Source organism: Hyla sarda, chromosome 7 (assembly GCF_029499605.1).
Source record: "Hyla sarda isolate aHylSar1 chromosome 7, aHylSar1.hap1, whole genome shotgun sequence".
NCBI classification, from domain to species: domain Eukaryota; kingdom Metazoa; phylum Chordata; class Amphibia; order Anura; family Hylidae; genus Hyla; species Hyla sarda.
The window spans coordinates 134,075,844-134,089,538 of NC_079195.1; the positions used below are offsets into that span (position 1 = coordinate 134,075,844).

Sequence of the window (13,695 nt, forward strand, 5' to 3'; positions counted from 1 at the left end):
GGGGGAATTTTCTCCTTTTACCCCTTATGAAAAGGTAAAGTTGGGGTCTACACTTGCATGTTATTGTAAAAAAAAAAAAGATTACACTAACATGCTGGTGTTGCACCATACGTTTTCACTAGAGATAAAAGGAAAAAAAGACCCACAAAATTTGTAACGCAATGTCTCCTGAGTATGAAAATACCCCATATGTGGGCGTAAAATGCTCTGGGGATGCACAAGGCTCAGGAGTGAGAGCGCACTGTGTACATTTGAGGCCTAAATTGGGGATTTGCACAGGGGTGGTTGATATTACAGCGGTTCTGACATAAACAAAAAAAAATAAAAAAATTCCCACATGTGACACCATTTTGGAAACTACATTCCTCACGGAATGTAACATGGGGTATAGTGAGCCTTAACATCCCGCAGGCGTTTGACAATTTTCATTAAAGTTGGATGGGAAAATGAAGAAAAACTTTTTTTTTTCACAAAAATGCTGGTGTTACTAAAAAATGTTCATTATCACAAGGGAAAATGGGGAAACAAGCCCCCCAAAATGTGTATCACCATTTATTCTGAGTATATAAATACCCCATATGTGGATGTAAAGTGCTCTGGGGGTGCACTACAATGCTCTGAAGAGAAGGAGCGCAATTGGGCTTTTGGAGAGAAAATGTGTCCAGAATTGAAGGCCACATGTGTTCACAAAGCCTCCATGGCGCCAGAACAATAGAACCCCCCACATGTGACCCCATTTTGGAAACTACACCCCTCAGGGAACGTAATAAGGGGTGCAGTGAGCATTTAAACCCCACAGGTGTCTGACAGATTTTTGGAACAGTTACTGTTTTAAAGATCTGTGAAATGCCAGTGGGGTATAAATACTCACTGCACCCCTAGCCGCAATACTTTGAAGCCCCCTAATGTCTTTAAAAAGTAAAAAAAAATGTCAACTTTATGATGCCAACATAAAGTAGACATATTGGCCCTCATTTACTATTGCAAACCCGACATGTTTTGTCAAGTTGTGCTCCAGATTCTGTCGCATTGCGCCAGAAATTCTGTCTGCGCCAGATTTTGCGACAGAATTTGCGCAAGAATTGAAAAACAACCCAACTAACTCTCCATTTTGCTTAGAGAACACGAAAAAAGGGGCGTGACCGCTGGAGAAAGGGGGCGTGCTCTCTTAAAAGGGGTGTGTTCCCGACATTTTCACAAAAACCCAACATATTTACTAAGTGGAAAATGTAGGGAAACCTTAGTAAGTATTGTGGAAAATAAATTGTAGGGAATTAAAACCCGCAAAGAAACCTACACTCCACTCTTAGTAAATAAGGGCCATTGTATTAGTGAAAAAATATATAATTTATTTGGAATGTCCATTTTCCTTACAAGCAGAAAGTTTCTAAGTTAGAAAAATGCTAAATTTTTAAAAATGTCATCAAATTATGGGATTTTTCACCAAGTAACAACAAAAATTTTCCAGTATGTTAACGTAGAATATGTCCCAAAAAAACTATCTCGGAATCAGAATAAAAGGTAAAAGCATTTCAGAGTTATTAATGCATAAAGTGAGAGTGGTCAGAATTGCAAAAAAGGGCTGAGTCCTTAAGGGGTTAACTCTGTTACTGCTTCAGATTCCCTACTTGTTGTGGCTGCTTCTCCTTGTGACATCATGTTTTCTGTATTATACTTTGTATTATTGGATCTTGTAATATGATTACTAATGACAGTGTCTTGATATATGTGTCCACTATACTATTACTATACTCAATACCAATTCTACTGTGTAACATGTAAGGGTATATGTCTTTACTGTAATATACAATATGACTACAAGCAATACGTTGTTATACAATAGACATCTCTGCATAAGACTTATATGTAATGACCCTTATATTACTTATATAATACCACCGGTTCTTATAACCTTATGACAGTGGACTATACATATCCTATTTCTACAGTATTCAATTGCCCTAATATCCATGTGTTTATTTTATTTATGGCACAGCTGCCATCTCTTTGGCCATATGCTGCCTTTAGGGCCTCATCCGAGGACAGGAATCTATGTCACCAGACTGTCTTTCGCACAGATATCCCAACTTGGTGCTTTTCTTGCTTATTTCCATGTACCCTATCTGTGGCGCATGCATGCAAATATGCTTTATTATTTGAAAATTTTTGGTCATTTTGTCTCATTGTTTGTATGTTTGACTAACTTACAAATATCTGATGAAGATCCTCTTGTGGATCGAAAAGTTATACATATTATCTGTTGGTTTGCTGAATATGCGGAATAAATCTGCACTTGCTTAACTACACATGAGTGCCGAGTCTATCTATTGGATATATTGAGGAGTGAGATCCTACTCCAGCACCCTGTATACAAGAGAGTGCCATATTATTAATTTTACTTGGAACATTGATAGTATTGGTCCTTATTTATTAAAACCACTATACTGTGTTAGTAAATATAAAACGTAAATTTCACACAAAAAAAATCTCATTATGTCACCATCTCTTCTGTGATATTCTACTTGTTTCAAGATCTGACAATTGAGATGTGCTATAGATAGGCCATTTTCATGAAAATTATGAAGATATTTACACTTGATAGTGGATATGTGTTTACTCAAACAATCTTTCATCTGTTGCTAAGTTTTTCCAATATATGGTATATGCATGGTTACTTAAATAAAGTAGGATGCTATTTTGCTTTCACATAAAGGTCTGTAACCAAATAACCATGTAAGACCTAGCTGACTGTTGTATCTAGAAAGTGTGGTGAATCTTGGCTTGCTCTCATAGTAGGTGTCAATTTTGGCCATACACCATTGATTTCATTATAAAACAATTGCAAAAAAAAAAAATATTGCAATAATATATGTGGCCTATCCGATAAAAAATGGCATCTATAAAACGATACCAAACTTTGGCATACTGCCTTAATAGCACATTGGTATAAAAATAATGTTCTTCAAAGACTGACAATTTGTGTATGGGAGGGCACATTCGTCCCAAAGGCCAAGCCATGTTGGTGTACATAGAAATCATCCTGAAAATGGAAGTAATTATAGTTCAAGACCAATTCCGAAATTTTTGTAAATCTCTGTATGTACTGCCGGTAAACAAATCACAAACAGCCTGAATGCCCTTCTGCTGCTAAACTGACATATACAGGCTTTCTATGTCTATTGTTACTGGCATAAAATGTCCTTTTGTGTAAACCACTATATCCTTAACATTAGTCAAAAAAAATGTGCCATATCAAATAGGAACTATTTAGTGTTTTTAACCAATGGTGTAAAAACAATTTCAAATGCTATAGACAAAGAAGTCGAAATGAAATTATTTGATGCCACTATTGACTGATCAGAAGGGTTTTTGTGAAAGAGGAAAGAGCACCTCTGCCATGTTCTCTTCCAGCAATCGTGTTGTTGGCAGTGCCAGCACTGTGGGCAAAATTAATTTGCCCAGGCCCAGAACAGGTGGCAGCAGCAAAAAGGTGTCTGGTGGTAGGAGCAGCAAAATTTGTCCATTCTGTCCAAGGATTGTGTTTTTTGGAGTATAACCATTGTTAACTTGTTGGCTTGTTCTCGGTCATCTCAGGAGAAGAACAGTCTGATGATATGACGTTGATGATATTTCTCTTTTCCTACAGCTACATTGTGCAGTACAAGTGGCCCTTCTAGATTCCACTATTTCTGTCTCTGCTTTTCCCTGCTAGTGCTAACCAAGGAGGAGTTGTGTGAGAACAGTCAGCCTTTGAAGCGTGTTGCAGAGGTGATGGAGGTGTAAACAGTGGCCAAGCATTGCACTAGGGGGGCTGTTGGTGGTAGGCATAATGTTGATATTGTATGGCATCATGGTGGATATGGGGAGGGGGAACAATTAGTCCATGATTAGACATCAGATGTTTATATAGGGATGATAAAAAAGGAGTTTATTCATGATAATGTAGTTTTGGACCAGACATGGGAACCAGGTGAGGGGGAGATTATGTGCTCAAAGCAGGAGGGTAGTGTTAAAACTATCAGTGTTGAAGAGTGCAGCTGAGGTAGAGCCAGAACATCTGTCAGATGCACCAGTATTGGCCTGCTGGTAAACTCAGGAGCAGGTGACGGAGAGGCTAAAGCATCTGTAGGCTCGAGAAGGGCTTCCATAGGAGGGATATAGTCAGGTGGTAGTGTTATCTCTTTACAGTATTTAGCTGTGAGGAAATTCTTTTCTACCTTAACAGATGTGGAAAATCAGGCAAGTGCCGTCTCTGCAAACAGAAAGTAAGGCATGGCCAGGGCCCGTAGATTAGGATCTACGACTCTACAACATCACAAGGCCTGGCTATAACTATCATTAGTCCACCACTACCTGCTGTTCACAGGCTACTAAAACTACCACTAGTCCACCACTGCCATCTCTTTGCTGGCAACTACAACCATTAGTCCACCACCCTCCCTGACCACTAGCTATAAATACCACTAGTCCACCACTGCCTGTTGTCTGCTGGCAACAACAACTGCAACCAGTCCACCACCCTGCTGTCCACTTACTTTTACAACTACCACTAGTCCACCAATGCCTGCTGTTCACTGGCTACTACAATGACCACCAATCCACAACCCCTCTTGCCCCTGGCTACAACCACCACTAGTAAACCACTGTCTGCTTTCCGCTGGCAACAACAATTACCACTAGTCCGCCACTCCTGCTGTTCACTGGCTTTTACAACTACCACTAGTTCACTGAAGTCTGCTGTCTGCTGACTATTACAACTACAACCAGTCCACCACATCTGCTGTCTGCTGGTTAAAACTATTACCATTCCCCCACTACCTGCTGTCCTTTGGGTATTACAACCACTACTAGTCCACCGCCCATTCTGTTCACTGGCTGCAACTATAACTAGTCCACCACTGCTTGCTGTCTGCTTGCGAAAACAACTACCACCAGTCCACCACCCCTGCTGTCCCCTGGCTACTACAACTACCACTAGTTTACCACTGCCTGCTGTCCACTGGCTTGTACAACAACCACCAGTGCCCGCTGGCTACTATTAATACCACTAGTCCACCAGTACCTGCTGTCTGCTGGCAACTATAACTACCACTAGTCAACCAGTGCCTTCTGTCTGCTGGCTACAACTGCCACCAATCCATCACCCTTGCTGCTGCTACTACCCTCCAGGCCTATACAAACAGAACACATGAACCCAAAAGAGGATAATTTGGCTTTTCATACAAAAGCTATTTCTTTTTAACTATTTTGATACAATTCTGTTGCAAATTTTAAAAGGGAGAATTTTTTATAAGCACTGGGGTTCTCCGGTGCTTACACATCTTTTCCCCTATCCAAAGGATAGGGGATAAGATGCCTGATCGCTGGGGACCCCCGGGATCACGCATGCGGCACCCCATTTGTAATCAGTCCCCGGAGTGTGTTCGCTCCGGGACTGATTACAGGCGACCACCGGGCCAGCGGCATGTGACGTCACGCCTCCGGCCCCATGTGACATCACGCTCCGCCCCTCAATGCAAGCCTACGGGAGTAGGCTTGCATTGAGGGGCAGAGGCGTGATGTCACACGGGGGCGTAGGCGTGACGTCACACGCCGCCTGCCCGGTGGTCACTTGTAATCAATCCCGGAGCGAACGCGCTCCGAAGATTGATTACAAACGGGGTGCCGCATGCATGATCCCGGGGGTCCCCAGTGGCAGGACTCCCACGATCAGGCATCTTATCCCCTATCCTTTGGATAGGGGAAAAGATGTGTAAGCACCGGAGAACCCCTTTAACGAAAGCTTTTTCTCCTTCACTATTTTGGGACACTGATCCTGGTGCAATTCCTAAAAGAGAGAATTTTGCTAACACTTGCAAAAAAAGCTATTGGATCTCTCTAACTTGGCTATCAGTAGCTGACATCTGCCAGCAATAACGGACTTGGATGTCCGTCATCTAAATGGTTAAATGCTGTGTAAAAATGATTTTAAAAATATTTAAAAAAAAACTCCTGTCTGTTGCCGGGGGGAGGGGGAGGGCAAAAATGGGTACAAAAAAACATTAAGCATATTTGGTATTGTTGTGCTCATATTTGCCCAAAATAATATACAATGATATTCCTGAACCTGCACGGTGAAAGGCATGAATGCAAAAACATTCTAAATGCCATAATTTCTGATTTTGGGTCGCATCCTACCCCCAAAATTTTTTTTATAAAACGTGATCAAAATGTCACATTAAGAAAAAGTTGAAGCTGAAAAAGGCACAAAAAAGACATAAAAAAAAACTCTGTAGGATGGAAAATAATAAAGTTATAGGTGTCAGTACATGGCGTTAAAAATTTTTATTTATTTTTTTACCATGAAAAACAAACATTATCCAAGTTTGGTATTATTGGAATTGATATGACCCATAGAATAAAGTTAGCATTTCAGAATTTCCATATTGTAAACTCTGAAATAATAATTGCCCCACAAAATTGAGCAATTCCATATTTTTTTTAGTATTTTTTCCATGTTTGCCTTAGGCCCCTTTCTCATCGTTGAAAGTCCCTTAAACTGCCATCAAAATATCCCATTCATGTCAATGGGATTTTTTTTTACCATCCTTCAGCACCAGTTATGTTGTGTTATGACTAACGGCTGCTATTTTTGATGGCACAAAAGACAGTGCATGTTCTAATTTTTATCCAGTCAAAAATAACGGTGGAATAATGGACGTTAAAATTTTAACATTGAAGTCTATGGGTGACGGATGTTCACAACTAACATCCATCAGTGCCCATTACTTTAACACCCATTGTGAGACATTATTTGTACTGAGCATGCTCAGGACAGCATCACAACCAGGAAATAAAATAAAAAACATAAAATAACAGACTAAAACGGTGCATGACAGATGAAATAACTGGTGATAAGGGATGAAACATCGCCGTTATTTTGACAGAATGCCCATTAAAAAAAACGAACATTGGTCATCCATTAGCATCCATTATGTTCAGTTATTTTGTCTATTTTTTCATGACCTCTTTCAGCAGAAAAACGGCTGTCAAAATGCAGGAGCATGACAGTAGTGTGAAAGAAGCCTTACATATAAATTTTTCTGGCTTCAAAAAAGATTATATGATAAAATAAAGTTTGCAAATGAAAAGTACAACTTTTCCCTAAAAAAAAAATAGCCATAATACAACTTTGTCAGTGAAAAAATACAAATGTTATAAGTCTTAGAGTGTGAGGAGGAAAAAACAGGACAAAAAAAAAGATGTGCTGTGTCATGAAAGGGTTATCGAAATGGAGCTGTATTTTCTGCAACAACTTTAATGGGCACTTTCAGATTCAAAAGCTTTATATATGTTGTACATATTGGCAAAACATTAACCTTTCTATTATACTTGTCCAAGCTGAAGCACGAGCACAGAGAAAACCCAATAAGTGAGGGTGGGCTAGTACTCCTCTGTGCTCTCTCCTGCTAGCCCACCCTTACTAACTGGACTTTGTCCATGCCTGCACTTCAGCTTGGACAAAGCCATGATTTTATTAGCCATGATTTCTATAAAAAGGAAATTACATTTTCTTATGAAGTATATTACAAAGGTTAATGTTTTGCCAAGATGTACAACATATAAAAGTTTTTGTATCTAAGTACTAGATCAAGCTCCTTTTGTCAAAATGGCTCTTCTAGGACATGCTGCTCCTCTGGCAACAGACAGCAGTTTGTTTTTGAATATAGGACCTGACCTTATATTGTGCATGAGAAAGGTCAGTAAAACTATATTTTCTACTGAAGAATTTTAACCCATGCAGAATGTAAATGTATGCCCTGGCCACCTAGTACTTAGCCCACCAGGGTGTACATTTACACCCTTGTGGTGTGTACAACCAATGAAGCAAGCACATTGGCTGCACTCGCTTTATAGATGTCAGGTCCCTAGGTGGCAGCCTGGGAGTCCCAGAGGCCGTATGGATGTGATCAGACACATTTCCTATACTTTTGATAGGGAATATGTTTTTAGGGTCTGGTTTACCTCTTTAACCTCTTCAGGACCCATGACGTATGCATACGTCTTCACACCCTGGGTCTTAAGGACCCATGACGTATGCATACATGTCTTTTCCTGGTCTCCGCCGCTCACCCGGCGGAGATCGGAAGCAGATCTCTGCTGAAATCCTTCAGCAGGGATCCAGGGCAGACGCCGAGGGGGGTCCCGGGACCCCCACATATCGGCGATCGTCACAGATCGCTTCCGAAATCACGCAAGCGATCTGCTCCGATTCCGGGTATTCGGGTCACTTCGGACCCGATGACCCGCAAAAAAGAAGGTGATCAGCGGTGTACGATACACCGCCAATCACCTTTGGTTGCTGGGAGCGGTGACAATATTGTCACCGCCCCAGCAACGCTGCTATTGGCCGGCGATCGTCCGGCCAATAGCAGCGCGGCAGAGGAGGGGTTAACGGACCTCTCACGCAGCTTTGCACGCTCGCTCGAGTTCAGTCAGCGGGCAAAGCTGTGTGAAGAGGACCGGGACCCCCCCTCTATGATCCAGAGCCCCCTCACAGAAGAAGATTGCCCCCCTAGTGCAGGGAAAGTGTGTCCCTTAGGGAAAGGTAGGTAAACTGAAAGTAAAAGTAACATAAAAGTAAAAAAAAAAAAAAAATATCCCCTCCCCCACCTGACCACCTAATAGGCCCCTAGGGTCCTGTGATCAGTGTCACCCGGGACCTATTAGGGGTTCAGGGCGCTGCGTGCGCCACCCCTTTTTTTTGGCCGCAGCGTGTTTTTTTATTTTTTTCCACTATAACGGTGTGTGAGTGATAATCACACACCGTTATATAAAGTATTACACCAAGCACCACACTACATACTTCCCCGCCCCCCCCCCCCGCACACACCCCCTCCCGCCCCCACCACCGCCCCTCCCCCCGCCACCGTAGAAAAAAGGCGATGGTGCCTCAATTGTGCAGCGCTCTCTCTCCACCTGAGCTGGTGCGCATTTGAGGCAACAGGTTAGGGACGGCCACACACATCACGTTCCCAGAATAATGACTCAGAGCATAGGGTTTGGGGCGGGCATATTTTTTTAGTTTTGGCTATGCTCTGGGTCATCATTCTGGGAACATATCCTGTTTTATTAGTTTATGATTTATAGTTTTCTGGCCCACTGTACCCCATATTACAGGCCTCTGTACCCCACCTGTCTACCCCAGTTACGGCCCGTTGTCCCCCTTAGTGTTCCCCTATTTTAGGGCTCAGTGCTCCCCCCATTAATGCTCCTTGAGGGGGGGGTCCCACATCCTGGCTGCTATAATAAGCTCAAGGCCCCTGACTGACTTCCCACTCCAAGACCTGGTGTGCACCCGCAGAGCGAAAATCTTTATTTTACATATGCAAAAGTCGTGAAACCCCTGTGGGGTATTAAGGCTTACTTTACCCCTTGTAACGTTCCTCAAGGGGTCTAGTTTCCAAAATGTGATGCCATGTGTTTTTTTTTTTTGCTATCCTGGCACCATAGGGGCTTCCCAAATGCGACATGTCCCCCCCATTTCAGCAAAGTTTGCAAATGTGACTCCTTCTCTTCTGAGCATTGTGGCGCTCCTGCAGTGCACTTGACGTCCACTTATGGGGTACCTCCATACTCAGAAGAGATGGGGTTACAAATTTTTGGGGGTATTTTCTGATATTAACCCTTGCAAAAATGTGAAATTTGGGGGGAAACACACATTTTAGTGAAAAAAAAAAAAATTAACATATGGAAAAGTCGTGAAACCCCTGTGGGGTATTAAGGCTCACTTAATTTCTTGTTACGTTCCTCAAGGGGTCTAGTTTCCAAAATGGTATGCCATGTGGGGTTATTTTGTTGTTCTGGCACCATAGAGGCTTCCTAAATGCGACATGCCCCCCTAGCAAAATTTGCTCTCAAAAAGCCAAATATTACTCCTTCTCTTCTGAGCATTGTAGTTCGCCCATAGTGCACTTCAGGGGAACTTATGGGGTACCTCCATACTCAGAAGAGATGGGGTTACAAATTTTGGGCAGTATTTACTGCTATTAACCCTTGTAAAAATGTAAAATTTGGGGGGAAACACACATTTTAGTGAAAAAAAATAAAAATAATGTACATATGGAAAAGTCGTGAAACCCCTGTGGGGTATTAAGGCTCACTTAATTCCTTGTTACGTTCCTCAAGGGGTCTAGTTTCCAAAATGGTATGCCATGTGACTGTTTTTGCTGTTCTGGCACCATAGAGGCTTCCTAAATGCGACATGCCCCCCTAGCAAAATTTGCTCTCAAAAAGCCAAATATTACTCCTTCTCTTCTGAGCATTGTAGTTCGCCCGTAGTGCACTTCAGGGGAACTTATGGGGTACCTCCATACTCAGAAGAGATGGGGTTACAACTTTTGGGCAGTATTTACTGCTATTAACCCTTGCAAAAATGTGAAATTTGGGGGGAAACACACATTTTAGTGAAAAAAAAAAATATAACATATGGAAAAGTCGTGAAACCCCTGTGGGGTATTAAGGCTCACTTAATTCCTTGTTACGTTCCTCAAGGGGTCTAGTTTCCAAAATGGTATGCCATGTGAGTGTTTTTGCTGTTCTGGCACCATAGAGGCTTCCTAAATGCGACATGCCCCCCTAGCAAAATTTGCTCTCAAAAAGCCAAATATTACTCCTTCTCTTCTGAGCATTGTAGTTCGCCCGTAGTGCACTTCAGGGGAACTTATGGGGTACCTCCATACTCAGAAGAGATGGGGTTACAACTTTTGGGCAGTATTTACTGCTATTAACCTTGCAAAAATGTGAAATTTGGGGGGAAACACACATTTTAGTGAAAAAAAATAAAAAAATGTACATATGGAAAAGTCGTGAAACCCCTGTGGGGTATTAAGGTTCACTTAATTCCTTGTTATGTTCCTCAAGGGGTCTAGTTTCCAAAATGGTATGCCATGTGGGTGTTTTTGCTGTTCTGGCACCATAGGGGCTTCCTAAATGCAATATGCCCCCCAAAAAACATTTCAGAAAAACGTACTCTCCAAAATCCCCTTGTCGCTCCTTCCCTTCTGAGCCCTCTACTGCGCCCGCCGAACACTTTACATAGACGTATGAGGTATGTGCTTACTCGAGAGAAATTGGGCTACAAATATAAGTATACATTTTCTCCTTTTACCCCTTGTAAAAATTAAAAAATTGGGTCTACAAGAACATGTGAGTGTAAAAAATGAAGATTGTGAATTTTCTCCTTCACTTTGCTGCTATTCCTGTGAAACACCTAAAGGGTTATAACGCTGACTGAATGTGATTTTGAATACTTTGGGGGGTGCAGTTTTTATAATGGGGTAATTTGTGGGGTATTTCTAAGATGAAGACCCTTCAAATTCACTTCAAACCTGAACTGGTCCCTGAAAAATAGTGAGTTTTGAAATTTTGTGAAAAATTGGAAAATTGCTGCTGAACTTTGAAGCCCTCTGGTGTCTTCCAAAAGTAAAAACATGTCAATTTCATGATGCAAACATAAAGTAGACATATTGTATATGTGAATTAAAAAAAAATATTTTGAATATTCATTTTCCTTACAAGCAGAGAGCTTCAAAGTTAGAAAAATGTAAAATTTTCTAATTTTTCATCAAATTTGGGGATTTTTCACCAAGAAAGGATGCAAGTATCGACAAAAATTTACCACTCTGTTAAAGTAGAATGTGTCACAAAAAAACAATCTCAGAATCAGAATGATAACTAAAAGCATTCCAGAGTTATTAATGTTTAAAGTGACAGTGGTCAGATGTGCAAAAAATGGCCGGGTCCTAAGGTGTGAAATGGCTGGGTCCTTAAGGGGTTAAGTATAATAAAAAGGAATCAGAACAGTTCAGCTGACACTGTCGTATATTTATAGCTTAACAGTTTCTTATTAACATGATATGAAAGAGTATTATAACGGAATTTTCTCCTACTGTTGATTTTATAAATGCATTGACCCAGTGTAAAAAAATAAATAAAAAAATACCAAAATTATTTGAAATTGGTTTTAGTCCTCAAATAGTTCTGATGCACAATATTACAGGTTACATGAAATATACTTCTTGAATACCCACAAGGCACACATGAGCCTTGACACAAGTATTATAAAAGTAAAATGTCACTATGTTAGCTACAATCAAAAGTCACAGTAAAGGAATTGGAAATATTTACAAAACAACTTTACAAAAATAAACTGTTTTAGTTTTTTTTGAATAACAGTAGTTTATTACTTGTCACTAAAAGATTAAAGGGGTACTCCGGTGGAAAACAGTTATTATATATTTTTTTTTTTTTAAATCAACTGGTGACAAAAAGTTAAACAGATTTGGAAATGACTTCTAATTAAACATCTTAATCTTAAACTTCCGTCAGAAACGGTCGTAGGGGTGGACGACTCCTGGTTGCACTTTTTGCATATACATGTGGGTATCTGTTTATTTACATCATAGCAGGCACTTGTATAGTCTTTTGCATTGTGTGCATTTGCATTTTATTTATAATGCTTGGTGTAATTTGCGGATACCTGCCATTTCTTGCACCTATGTCTGTATAATATTATTGATCTACATGCCCATACATATGGGTCTGGCACTGCTAAGTATTATTGATACCATTGGAGACACCCTATTTTTCAGTTGCACATCTCTGTTTTTAACATGTGTGTCTATTGTTTTTAAACAATAAAGATTGTTATTCTTTTGTACCACACTCGTGTCTGTTGACAGCTCTTTCTAGCATAGGTGGTGTAGTTTATTGCTGTTTATACAGACTTCACATAGTCCTATACTATATACCCTAGGAGTACATAGGGGCATTCATGTGTGTTCCCCCTTTTACATTGATGTAGTTGCAGGCGCTATAAATTTACCGCTCACCTCGAGAGTTTTAGAAATACGTATATCACCCCGAATAGGGGTATAAAGAGAGGTGTGGATCCTGTGCAGCACAGAAGCTCTCACGGAACAGCCAGTCTGTGCCCTGTAGAATTGTGAGGATAAGGAGTGCAGAAAAAGGTCTGCAATAACCCCAAAACATGTTATTGTTGTACAGCAATAAAGTTGCTGAATACTTTATCTCTGTGACCTGATTGTGATACTTCTGTTGGACACCAGAGCGCCTGTTGCCAAGGCCTTTTTCTGCACTCCTTATCCTTTAAATGTAGCATGATTTTAATGGTTGTCTGTTTCCTGTAAGCAACATGCAATATGACAAAGAACCACAAACAGTTGTGTACTGCCTATAGAGGCCTACCTCTATCCCCCCCCCCCCCGTGTGCACTGCTGAGTATGTCGTCATAGCTTTAATGTGGTGTCACACTACTCACATTAGAAGCCTAGGAATTTCATCAGCAGCTTGGAGCCACCACCTCCTCCTCCACCGGGTGCATGCTCTCTGCCATCTGATTTCTGAGTTCTGCTGCCAAAGTCCCTTGCTGCTTATGATATACCAAGCCTAGTATGACTAAGCTGGGTCTTGCTGCAGATCCCCCTTACAGATCAGCTACAGTAGTCCAAGACTAATGGTTTGTGCTCTAAGCCTTTTTTTTTCATTGTTGTCAGCATACTATCATTTCAGCTGCCATGCAAGGGTTAACTAGTTTCAACTGTCAGAGCTGGTGAATAGCCACATGCCTCCTGCAGCCAATCGGGAAAGTCATCCTTGTTGCCACCCTTTCCCTTTGCGATAGGGAAGAAAATC

At 41.1% G+C, this 13,695-nt stretch overlaps 1 long non-coding RNA gene across 1 annotated transcript in view; it reads right to left on the reverse strand.

Annotated features, from left to right (window-relative positions):
* Positions 1–13,455, reverse strand: part of LOC130282500 (uncharacterized) — a 32,450-nt gene extending 18,995 nt beyond the window's left edge. The window contains exon 1 of the long non-coding RNA XR_008846424.1: positions 13,322–13,455. This is a non-coding gene — a long non-coding RNA (uncharacterized LOC130282500). The remainder of the gene's footprint in view (positions 1–13,321) is intronic.
* Positions 13,456–13,695: the final 240 nt, after the last annotated feature.